Source organism: Hoplias malabaricus, chromosome 6 (assembly GCF_029633855.1).
Source record: "Hoplias malabaricus isolate fHopMal1 chromosome 6, fHopMal1.hap1, whole genome shotgun sequence".
NCBI lineage: Eukaryota > Metazoa > Chordata > Actinopteri > Characiformes > Erythrinidae > Hoplias > Hoplias malabaricus.
Window position 1 is genome coordinate 37,144,966 of NC_089805.1, and position 12,552 is coordinate 37,157,517.

The 12,552-nt window shown below is 40.7% G+C and overlaps 1 protein-coding gene across 4 annotated transcripts in view; it reads right to left on the bottom strand.

Moving 5' to 3' along the window:
* Window positions 1-12,552, bottom strand: part of lrrc69 (leucine rich repeat containing 69) — a 55,178-nt gene that overhangs the window by 36,622 nt on the left and 6,004 nt on the right. The window contains exon 9 of one of the 4 annotated variants that reach the window (XM_066673952.1): window positions 4,578-4,627. The exons of 2 other annotated variants lie outside the window; for them this stretch is intronic. The gene's annotated coding sequence lies outside the window, so the exon portion shown is untranslated. Of the gene's footprint in view, window positions 1-4,577; window positions 4,628-5,740; window positions 7,193-12,552 lie in introns of those variants that run through there. One more of the 4 variants, XM_066673951.1, reaches the window with a different exon arrangement.

Genomic DNA, 12,552 nt, shown 5'->3' on the forward strand with positions numbered 1-12,552 from the left:
TCCAGACTATGTTCTCGCTCTCATGTCCACCCTCACACTGCTGGACAATCACATCGTCCTGCGCTGTCTTTAAATACACAGTGGTGTAAAACAGTCGTTTGCTGCTTGTTAATGTAAATCATTGTCTAATTTTGTTAAGAACAATTCAAGCAGAGAGTTGATATCTGAATGAGTGAACGGGAGCTGTTTGTGTTTTACAAGCTTTAAAGACATGTCAGACTCTTAATAAAACTCCAGCCTTTAAATCATTGCTTTGTTGCCTGCAGTTCATAAAAATAAATACTAAAACCCGGTTGTTAGCGATCAGGCACTTTAATAGTGCACAAACAGCTTGTATAATCACCATAGAAAAGCCTTGTTGTTTAAAGACGCCATGCCCATGGCCAAAAGTCAGTGTGTAAAGCCCTGTAGCACTGGGCTATACGCAGCGGAACTGTGTTTTCTAGAGTGATGGAACTCCATCCAATACCTTTCGGGTGAGTTGAAGCAGTGTGTATTATCTAGAACTAAGCATCCAGCATTAGCACCTGATCTCACTGCATCTCTCATGGCCAACAAGACAAGACTCTAGTTTAAAGCCTTCTCAGAAGAGTAGTAGCGCATCAAAGGGGGGGGGGTCCTTATTAGTATCCTTCATTTCAAAAGAAACATTGAATGAGCAGGTGTCTACACACTGCTGCTGCAGTGTTATGTGCTGGAGCTCAGCCAGACTAATTGGAGCACCTGGCTTAAGTCAACCCTCTCAACCCAGACACTGTGTAGTGTGTTGTGGTATAGTTTGATATTACATTAACATACTGTAATCACATTGTATATATGTCCTGAAGAGTGAATGTGTGGGGGGCGACACACACACACACATACACTCCCAGCCATCCATTCATCCTCAGCCACTGAAGTCTCCCACATCTAAAACAAATGTTTGACTGAGCTGTTCTGCTGTATTATTCAACTCTGTGAGGGATCCACACGTCTCACATGATGCATTCGCCCGTGTCATCATATAAATTCTGAATAAATATTTACAGATGGGCTCTTTCAGACACTCTTTTTCTGAACGAATGGCTTCTGCTTGCGGTTACAGAAGGGAAGTCCATGCCTCTCTGTCTGGGCTCATAATAGATCAGTACTGAATGCTAAAAACTGAATCAGAAAGATTCCAGTAAAACCCCCATTCCTTCTAGTGACATCTGTTCTGCAGCCTTCTGATCATTAGATTTATCCAATCTGCTTTTTTTTCAGATATTTCTCTAAAACTGAGAACGGAACAGAAAGACATAGATCAGAAAGTCGGCAACAGAAGCCGAATTGTGGAAACCTCACTGTACACTTTATTAGAAACACATGTTTGGTAGTTCCACTCACTGGCCACTTTATAACCACCTCTTTACAAGTGAATAATTCTCAGAGGTGATCATAAAAAACAGATGCATGCAAATCCGAGTCAAGTCGTCTCTGCAAATATTGTGGTTATGGTATTGCACTCAAAGGCAATGGTCATAATTTTAAAACACATTTTATAAAACTGAGAGACTCGCTAGCTCTCACACTGGAAAAAGGTCCAGTGTTTGTACACAGGCCTGGCTCACGTAAAAGGGAAACAAAGTGGCTCAGGCTTTCCCTTAATGCATAGCTGGCTCAGGCACAGCCAAGAAATGGCATCTGGAGGCACTTGGACAGACGAGAGATCTCCAGATGTTAAGGAAAAACATGAAACGAGATGAGGATGTTGCTCTATTCCTGCTCCATATGTTGCTGTTACAAGAGGAATTTGAGAGACCCCTAAAGTAAACACAGACTGAAAGTGCTACAAAACTAAACACCTTGAGTAACAACAGAGTTTTTGTGGTAATTCAAACAGTGAATAAAAACCTACAGACAATTTAGACTTCAATCACAAACAAGCTAGTCATTTTCTGAATAAATGACCAAACTTTATGGTTTTTATTAACTGTGTCCACTGAAAGCCCCACAAGGTCTCAAAGAGCTTCACTACTGGAAACCCTTCACTTTGAGGAACAGATTTGGAGCATATCACATGCAGCTGAACCACTGATAGACATCTCAGACGCACTCTAATCATACAGGGGCTGCCGAGTTAAACCCACGATGCAAGAAAATTATGATCTGCTGCTTATATCATTCCAAGTCAGGGGTGGTTTTAAAACCCAGGGTTGTGTGTGATTTTAAACAGGTGTCATATTAACTACAGATTGCGAGATCTTTGGCCAAATCTGCGGCTGTGGAAGATGACCGCAGATTTGAATCCATCATCAGAGAGTTCTTTCATGATTCGTGATTTCATGATGATTATCACAGTCTTATCAAAGCCTTAACTCTGCCCAGAAATCACTGCTGCCAACCAGTTCTTAATCAGACAAGCTGAAGCACTGTCATGGGAGAATCCGCTGTGCCAGTGGCCCTCCTCATCGTCTTGTTTTAGCTTTCCACATTGGACTAAGCAGTAGAATTAGTGGCTGGGTTGAGAGGGTTGACTTAAGCCAGGTGCTCCAATTAGGCTGGCTGAGCTCCAGCACATAAGACTGCAGCAGCGTGTCCCATCAGCAGCTACTGGAGCAGTTTCCCCATCCTCGCACCTGCTGGAGTGGACTCAGCCTCCCCATATGCTGCAGGAGGATCTGAGGACACACTGTAACCCTGACTAAGATTCAGCCATTAGACGTAGGGAAAATATAATCACATGGAAAGTACTGGGTCGGCCCTTATGTAATTACAGAGTTAGCTACTTTACGGTACAGACCTTGTGGACACCCACAGAGAAGCAAGAAAGGCATATCACAGTGGAGCAGTTGCATATGAGTCTAGGCTTACGATGCCCATTGTCAGATGTCAGCTACAGGAGTATATATATATCCCGGGGTTGGTGAAGAATGCATCTCCTTGCAGTACGTTTGCTATGAGTTGATGACAGGTACAGCATCTGTACCTGTTCTCACTCATAGGCCTGTCACAAAAAATTACATTATAGGCTTATCGTACAATATATGGACACCTCAATATTGTGTTTACTATCATGTGTGTTTATATAAGAATGAACGTCACCATCATTGTAGTCACTCTGTTCTGTCCTCTCTGGTTGCTATTCTGGAGCTGTTACGTTAATTTGTATTAAAAACATTCATTCATTCATTGTCTTTAATGCTGATCCAGTTCAGGGTCGCGATTGGTCCGAAGCCTACCCGGAATCACTGGCTGGAACACACCCCGGAGGGGGCGCCAGTCATTTGGAGGACAACACACACTCACATGTTCATTCACACATATGGAAAATGCTGATCCACCTACCAATGTGTGTTTTTGGACTGTGGGAGGAAACCGGAGCACCCAGAGGAAACCCACGCATACACAGGGAGAACACACCACATTCCTCACAGACAGTCACCCAGAGGAAACCCACACAGACACAGGGAGAACACACCACACTCCTCACAGACAGTCACCCGGAGGAAACCCACGCAGACACAGGGAGAACACACCACATTCCTCACAGACAGTCACCTGGAGGAAACCCACGCAGACACAGGGAGAACACACCACATTCCTCACAGACAGTCACCCGGAGGAAACCCACGCAGACACAGGGAGAACACACCACATTCCTCCCAGACAGTCACCTGGAGGAAACCCACGCAGACACAGGGAGAACACACCACATTCCTCACAGACAGTCACCCGGAGGAAACCCACGCAGACACAGGGAGAACACACCACACTCCTCACAGACAGTCACCCGGAGGAAACCCACGCAGACACAGGGAGAACACACCACACTCCTCACAGACAGTCACCCGGAGGAAGCCCACGCAGACACAGGGAGAACACACCACACTCCTCAAAGACAGTCACCCAGAGGAAACCCACGCAAACACAGGGAGAACACACTAAACTCCTCCCAGACAGTCACCTGGAGGAAACCCACGCAGACACAGGGAGAACACACTAAACTCCTCCCAGACAGTCACCTGGAGGAAACCCACGCAGACACAGGGAGAACACACCACACTTCTCACAGACAGTCACCCGGAGGAAACCCATGCAGACACAGGGAGAACACACCAATCTGACAGACTGTCACATGGAGCAGGGCTCAAACCCACAACCCCAGGACCCTGGAGCTGTGTGACTGCAACACTACCTGTTGCACGTTGTATTGAAATAATTAATTAATTAATTGTCTGTAACCACTTATAGAGTTCAAGGTCACGGTGGGTCCAGAGTCTACCCAGAATCATTGTGTGCAAGGCAGGAACACACCCTGGAGGGGGCTGTATGAAAAACAGTGGATTTCTTTTATTTCTTTTATTTATGTTAAGATATTTATTCAGTTTTAATGTCAGAATATTCTAAATAATTAAGAATTTAACTTAAAAGTTTTTACTAAAATTTCATATAATGCTGTTATATGATCTTTACATCAGTGGAATAAAATGGTCTTATATACAATAATATCATTTATCTAAATAATTTCTGGGACAATATATTGATATATAATGGCTATTATGACAGGCCTACTCACTAATCAATCCTCTTGTGGCTGAATGCAATCAAATCCTCACCATAATTTCATGAAAGCCATCTTGTCATCTTGCCTGACTCCACATATTTCCTGATTGAAAGAAACGATAGTTAGCAGTTCATAGACCTCACTGTAAAATCCGAGGCAATTCCTTTCAGATTTACAGCACCTTATGGCTGAAATTAAAAAAAGGCTAGCGCTAACAGTTAATGATATGGCACTATTACAGAGCATTATGTTGTATCAAAATCCTGATTTCATTTCATATCCTCTAAGTGCTCTCTAGCATCATAAAGTCTAATCGTGAATGTTTTATTAGACAATAGTCTGCTATAGAACCACTCAAACATGTAATAAGGTTATGATTAATGCTTTGATGGATAGAGATGTAGAGAGAGAGAGAGTGTGTAAAAGAGAGAACGGGAGATTAACAGTACTAATGGACACGTTCCTCAAGGACGTTCCTCCTGCCCTGGGTGGAGACAGATGTTGGGCCGGTGGAGGCAGGATGCCACAGGCACTGCATGTTCCAGAAAAAGCCGCCGTCCAGATGCCACTACCTGCACCGAGCTGGTGTCAGCTGCTTCCCTCACTGAGCATGCTCGCCACAGGCCATGTGACCTACCCAACACAACCCACTAACACTGAGCACGCTCAGACACAGGGCCACACGAACACATCCACCACCACAACATCTGCTTAGCCCCACACCCCATACTGCTATAGGTCAACCTCGTATCCCTCCTCCCTGCAGACATTTAAATACACAAACGCCAAAGTCACTACATTTTCCATTTCATATATTTTGTGTTTTGCTCTTTATATTTTGTCACATTTTCATGATAAATAGACCAATCAAAATAGACCAGCATTATTTGAACTTCATTAAAAAATTGGAGATTCAAGGTTCTGTTACAAGAGTCAAAAGGTTTTTGTTTTTTTAAAGTGTAATACACGAGGAAACATCCTCAGCCCAAATAATAGATATTAATGAATAAAGAAGTTTTACATAGGTTTTATAATTAAGCACCATCAGAGGGAGTGTTATTCAGTGTAACAGCATGACCTTGAGTGTGCTATTGGTTTTATACAAATGTTCCACAAGCACTATTTATTACTGAAACATTAATAATTGACAACAGATTATGTTTTCTTTGATTTTTAATAATTTATTTGGCATTGTGCACACAAATTGTTCAGGGACCTGACTGCTGCACACTAGCTTGCTTCTTTGTGTAGGTCTCCATTAGCACAGGCAATTGTTTTTTTTTATCATGTATATTTATCTGTATAAGGATTTGTACATCTGTATTACACAAATGACATGCAAAATAGCTGCTGATACTGTAGTGCTCCCCTCTTTAGTGCTTAATGAACAGTTAATAGAACACTGTAAACTGGAGTGACAAATAGTAGAGTACTTCTCGTTCCATCAGATAATACCATCAGAACTGACTGCTGAATAAAGTGAGAACTTTTTCATAACAGGTGTTTTACAATAAATGTGTTGCACCACTGAGCACCCGTGACTACATAACGATTCGTTTTAACACTGCAGCTAAGTGCTACTGAACTTCTACTTAAGCAAAAACAATGGTTACATTAATTCTATAGGATAATATTTTATATACAGCTTGATTCTGGCAGCTGATTCTGAATGTGACAACAAGCCTACATCAAATACTAAGCCTGTCCTTGCTCTGTGTAAGTGTTATCACATTGTAAACATAAACTCACATCGTAAACAAATGACAAGAGCTCATACTTCATGACACTATCTGTAAACGCTAAAAAAGGTACGGCAGAGGTACATTATTTTTCACTAAAGTTACAGACAGTCGTGTTAAAGTCCAGTTGTGTTACCTAAAGGAACAATCTCTTATCCAGCAGGAATGGGGAATATTTGTAATATTTTATTATAGAACTGTGTAAAGTAAACTAATATAATAAAGTTCTGGATATTAAATGGAGCATATGAAAACAACACAGTTTTAAAATCTATAATTACAACAGAATAAGGTACAATTATGTTTCCTAACTAAAGGTACTGAATATGTAACTTTGAGGGTACCACCACGGTGACAGTGTGACATAAGGTTCATTATGAATATTAAAGCACATCTGACACTAATCTGCACCATAAAGAAATCTAATCATTTGGTAGCATTTGATGTTACTGCAACATATATTTGATTTTCTGATGTTTCCCTTAAAACAAAATTACTCTGTCTTGCGCCGAAAAGACATAGTCCTTCCACAGAATAATAACCCAGGTTCATCATTCCCTGTAGATGCTCCTCAGTAATTACCAGGGCTCCAAACTTTCCAAGAGCACAACACAAGATTAAAGCTTATTTGTTCTTTGAAGTTTTGCTTTTTCTGTGTTTTCTTGCTCTTAACAACACGGGGTGTTTTTGTACTTTGGAAAAAAGAGGAATGACCCAAAACTGCCAAAATGCACTCAGGGTGCATGGGTGGTGCTCTGTTCTCTCTGTACTTCAGTAATGAGCAGAAGACCAATAATGGCACTGCCTCACTCTCACCTCAAAAGCCCCAAGCTTTACCACTCTTACATTTATTTTCATTTGTTCTGAGCCAAGCCACAAAGAAAAAAAAATCTCCTATCAGTCTCTCTGCAGTCAGCTGTGCCTGGACCTGTGGAAAAAAAGCAGAATAACCGAAGTGTACATATGTCCATTTCACCAGCATTAGGAATAATGAGGGATAAAACTATATTATTATGTGCCCTCCCTTTGCCATTTGTACAGTTTATATTCTTTGAGCAAACCTGATTTCAGTTTTTAAAGAAATCGAAAGAAATCTACAGGGACAATTTTCAGTTTCATAAAAAATGAAATGCATGCTGTATAGTCATTGTATGCACAGAGAGAGAGAGAGAAAGAAAGAAAGTAAGTAAGAAAGAAAGAGTGGGTTGGTGATTAGTGGCTGTGAACACACACACCCAAAGCAGTAGTCAGTCACCCTCTGTGCCCAGGGATTATCTGGAGCTTAGGTGCCTTGCTACATCACAGCTCTGGACCTATCGTGACCTACCTACCTACCTAAATAAAAGAATAATTAAATAAATAAGGAAGGAGAAGTACTCACACTAGTGAGAACGTCTTCACACAAACTAGGGGCAAAGAACCCACAACGGGAGCATGGGGCTGCCAACCACCTCGGTGTCTGGGAGCACTTTGGGGGTTAGGTGCCTTGCTCAAGGGCACTTCAGCCGTGGATTATTTGTTGTTCCTGCCAGTCCTGCAACCCTCTGAACCTAAGTGCTGCCCCCAAATGAAGTGTTTAGAGAATATGAATGATCCAAATAATGCCAAGAACAAATATGCTCAAGTCGGGTCTCTGGGGGAAACCTCTTTCTGTGAGATCAGACCAGATGGGCTAGCATTCGCTCCCCTCGAGCATCAGTGAGCTTGGGTGCTCATGACCCTGTTACCAGTTCACTGGCTGTCCTTCCTTGGACCATTTATGTTCCACTGCATACTGGGTACAGTCCACATAATTTACTGTTGCTGCTCTGTCCAAAACACTATGACCATCACAATCAGTCTCTCATCTCATTTTTCCTGCTTTCAGCATCAACTTCAGGGGTTAAATATTCACTTGCTGAATGAATTCCACTCCTTGACAGGTGGCATTTTAACTTCACCTCTCTGTGGGTTTCATTTTGTTGTTGACCAGTGTATAAATGCACAGAAATAAATAATACATATATAAAAATAAAAATAAACATCGAAACATGGTTTATACATTTTTCATTTTAAACTGCTGGCACTCACATATCGTTTATTAATGCTGTGTTTTACACCTTCCCGTGTAATGGGAAGTGGGCGCAAATGACAAACTGGTTTTAGTTCTGAAGGACTCATGGCTTACGGACACCAACAAAGCTATGAGACAGCACTTAAGAGAACACACAGGGAGGCACAATGTTTTCCATCCATGGTGTGCTCTGAACAATTAGAGATTGGGCATTAGGGCTATTTGTGCTAGCTGTGATAAATGTCACACAGACTCGCTTTATAATTCATTTTTTTCATGGTGGGTCTGACAGCGTTTTGACTTTCACCAAACGTCTCTCCTGATGAAGCTAAGGGGATTCTGGTCATGCGCGTTTGAGTTCCCAGGCCTTCGTTATTGTTTTGAGGCCGATGGGAGAGGCACAGTGCCCTCCAGTGGCAGCTCCAGTTGAGTCGTGGAACAAGGCAGAGGGGAATTGATTTTGCAGCCATCATGCTGACAGAGCCATGGTGCCGTGCCAGCAGCTCAATAGGAGATCCTTCATTCAGCATAAGATGTGAGACAATAGATTACTCTGATTGGAGAGTGCTCCTCACAGTTAGACAGGGCTTCTCTGCATGCCACTGAGTAGCTGTTTTTCTCCCTCTCAGATGCAGGCCTTTAATACACCAATCAATGATACTCATTTTAATACAGCCACTCCACACTGACTTGGAGAGTTTCTTGGAACTGAAGTCACCCAACTCACCCACTCGACAAGCTTTCATCTCAAGAACAATGAACCGGGGAAAAATGAATTAAATTAATTCATTTAATTTAAATTAAATTTAAAAATAATAATAATAATAATAATAACTGAATGAGTGAAAAGATAAAGTTAATTTGAAACGTAGGCCTAAATCTTATGCACAATGCACAAGAAGTTTTAAAGTGTTGTTTTTGTTTGTTTGTTTTTTAATGTAAACATTCTCCTGCTTTCCTGCTCCGGGTGACTGTCTGTGAGGAGTTTGGTGTGTTCTCCCTGTGTTCGCGTGGCGTATTGGCGACTCAAAGTGTCCATAGGTGTGAGTGTGTGAGTGAATGTGTGAGTGTGTGTGTTGCCCTGTGAAGGACTGGCGCCCCCTCCAGGGTGTATTCCTGCCTTGTGCCCAATGATTCCAGGTAGGTTCTGGACCCACTGTGACCCTGAACTGGATAAGGGTTACAGATAATGAATGAATGAATGAATTATCCTGCTTTTGTCACTGAGTACCCAGTGGGTAATATTAAAAGTGACAAATTCAATTTATTAAAGAAAAAAAAGCTACAAATTGAGAAGTTTAAAAATGGCAAGTGAGAAGAATTTATCTGTCACTTCATTATAAAGTCCATCAGAAGAAGCCCTGCAAAAGCATGAGAATTTTTTTCTGTTCTTGGAGAAAATATTGTATCCAAAAATACATGTGAGTTTGGTTTAGATTATTTAAAGGTTGTGATATCAAAGGCAGCAAACAATGTAGCATCTTAATACATTTTTATAAATAAAATGACAATTGTCATCTTTAATACTACACAAATATTAATTTTTTTTCCGTACCCTGCTGCTTTCCCCAAGGCTAACGTATGAGTTGATGCACGATTAATAGCTGCATGAACGTTCTGAAACTTCCTTGAGCCCTAGAATAGACAATATGTTTTTGTTTATTTTGTCTTTAAAACAGATTTATTGTGAATGACCTCTGTTCTGATTGGCTGACTAGTATGTTATACAAACAAACAAAAAAAAAAAAAAAAAAAAAAAAAAAACAGTCCAGGTTAGAACACTTCTTACAAATTTAACATGAAGGGGTGGAGCTAAACTAAGTATAAATGATTCTGGTTTTGTTACATCACTAAATCAATTACCTTAAAAAGGGCTGTTTTGCGCCTTAGTTTCCATATATGCATTTTTTGACTGGGAGAAGTGCATGCTTTGAACTTGAATCAGTGTACATACCACACTCTATTCTTTTTATTAAGATAACAAAAAATTAAAAATCTAAAAGGTGAGGAGCCCTTTATTTTAGCAGACACTCTTATCCTGGATATTTTACAAAACATTTTACAGTCACCAAAAACTCCTTTCCCTAATCTGTTGTTTTTCGGATATTCGTACCAGAGAACGCTGGGTAAGAGGATTTTAAAATCCTATATTTTGCCTCATTTCTTTATATAGAAATGGCCAAAAAAATAGCAAAAAATAAAATCATGCAAACCCTACAACTTTAATCTTTTACAGCCCTTCAAAATCCTCAACGGAAGAAGTCCGATATTGTGCTCTAAATATATATTGCCTTACTCACTTATCAATATCAGACAGGAACAAAGAAGCTAAAAAGCAGAAAGCAAACAATGGCAGTGAATCAAGCTCTCAGCACACCTTCAAAGCTCGAGCCCTAATTAAGCAAAGCCTAACAGTCTCAAGGACGTGGTGAGAGGGGCAGCAGGGTGGGTTTATCAGCATGTCCTCGCTCTTTGCCTCAGGCAATAATTACAAAGCACTGCCATTCACATTACGCTTGTGCTGCATTATGTGGCATGATAAATGTATTTTTTACTCACTGAAGGTCTAGAGACAATAAAGGCCATGAGGTGTACTGAATCAGACACAACCTATCAACTCTGTAGCTCTTTGGGTACGGGTAATGTATCTTATAAACGTTATATTTACATAAAATGGACATTAGGGTAAAAACATTTTATTGTAATTCAGGTATTTTTTGATGTGTACATTATATTTATTTTGTTTATATATGTATATTTCATTTTTAAATTGATTTTATCTCATGATATTTACTTGACCGCTGTTTATAGTGTAATAAAGCTTCCTTTTGGAACAGGTCAGTCCTCACACCAGATAAAACCATATTTCTGCCTGCTATGACTATGACACCCAGATAACTATTCCCACAAGGCCCTGAGCTTCAACTAATGGCAGCTATTAGCAATCATTTGTCTGAATTATGGATCTGAAACCTCCTCCATCGCAGAGTAGGCACCAATGGCTACTGCAAAGCATTGGCCTTGAAGTTGATAGGAGCCTAAATAGTGTAACGAAGGCAAGGTGTAATGAGAAGTCAGAGCCTTCCCATAGATCGTCCTGAGTGAATTTGCCAACATCATGCTGCTCAATTTGAGTGCAGTAAATTAAAATGTATGCACAGCTACTTTATCTCTACATGCTTCCCCCATGAGCTGGAGAAGAGATGCCCACTATGGGCTATAAACCCACTCAGTAATTATATCAGCGCACACTTCCTAATTAACATACGGCATACATGTTCAGAATGTACTAATTCGGCACTCCATACGTCTTCCAGAGTGCATTTCTCCTGCTGAGCAATAGGGTGTCCTATCAGAGTTACTCTACACGGCCATTAATGTCAATCAAAACGTGTTATTTATATTCCGACAGAGTCCTTCCCGAGTGATGGTTTGTGTGTGTGAGTGTGTGTGTGTGTGTGTGTGTGTGTGTAATAAGGCTAGCAAAACAATGGTTTGAGCGCACAGGGCTGTGTATTAATAAAGAGGTCTGACGCAGAGGATGAGACATCCACACACAAACAAACAAACGCAAATACACGCATGCATGCACACACACACTCACTCACACACACACACACCCATTGACACCAGACAGAGCCCGAGGCAGCCCTGCTGCTGCAGGACCAAACATCTGCTCTCTGGAATAATACACATTTCATTTTGCTCGGTCTCATGTACAGTTCTGCTCATAAGTTTACACACCCCTGGCTGAACCTGTAAGATATTTAACATTTAAAAAAAAATATGCATGATCATACTGAACACACAAACAGATCCTTTAAAATACCATTTTTTCCAGCAAATTATCATCATCATCATCATCATCATTGAAAATATAGAGTTCTGCAGAACCTTGGGTCTTAATGTTGTGTTGATGTCCTCATCTGTGAGGCTCAGTGATATCTTGTAACATAATTTTTTGACACAGTCATGAGGATACACCCTAACACACACAAACACATTGTTCTTCTACACACCCTAGCTATTAAGAGACTATCAACCAACTTTTATTATTATTATTTAATTATAATTATTTTCCACATAGTAGGCTAAATATAAAAGAAATAACAAAGATTTTAAAAAACTGGAATGTTTAGACGCTTCCCTCCCTCATCACTGATACGCTTTAACCCTTTAAAAAAGAACAGACTAATTAACTATGAAGGAGAAACACAGCATTGTGGCAATATACT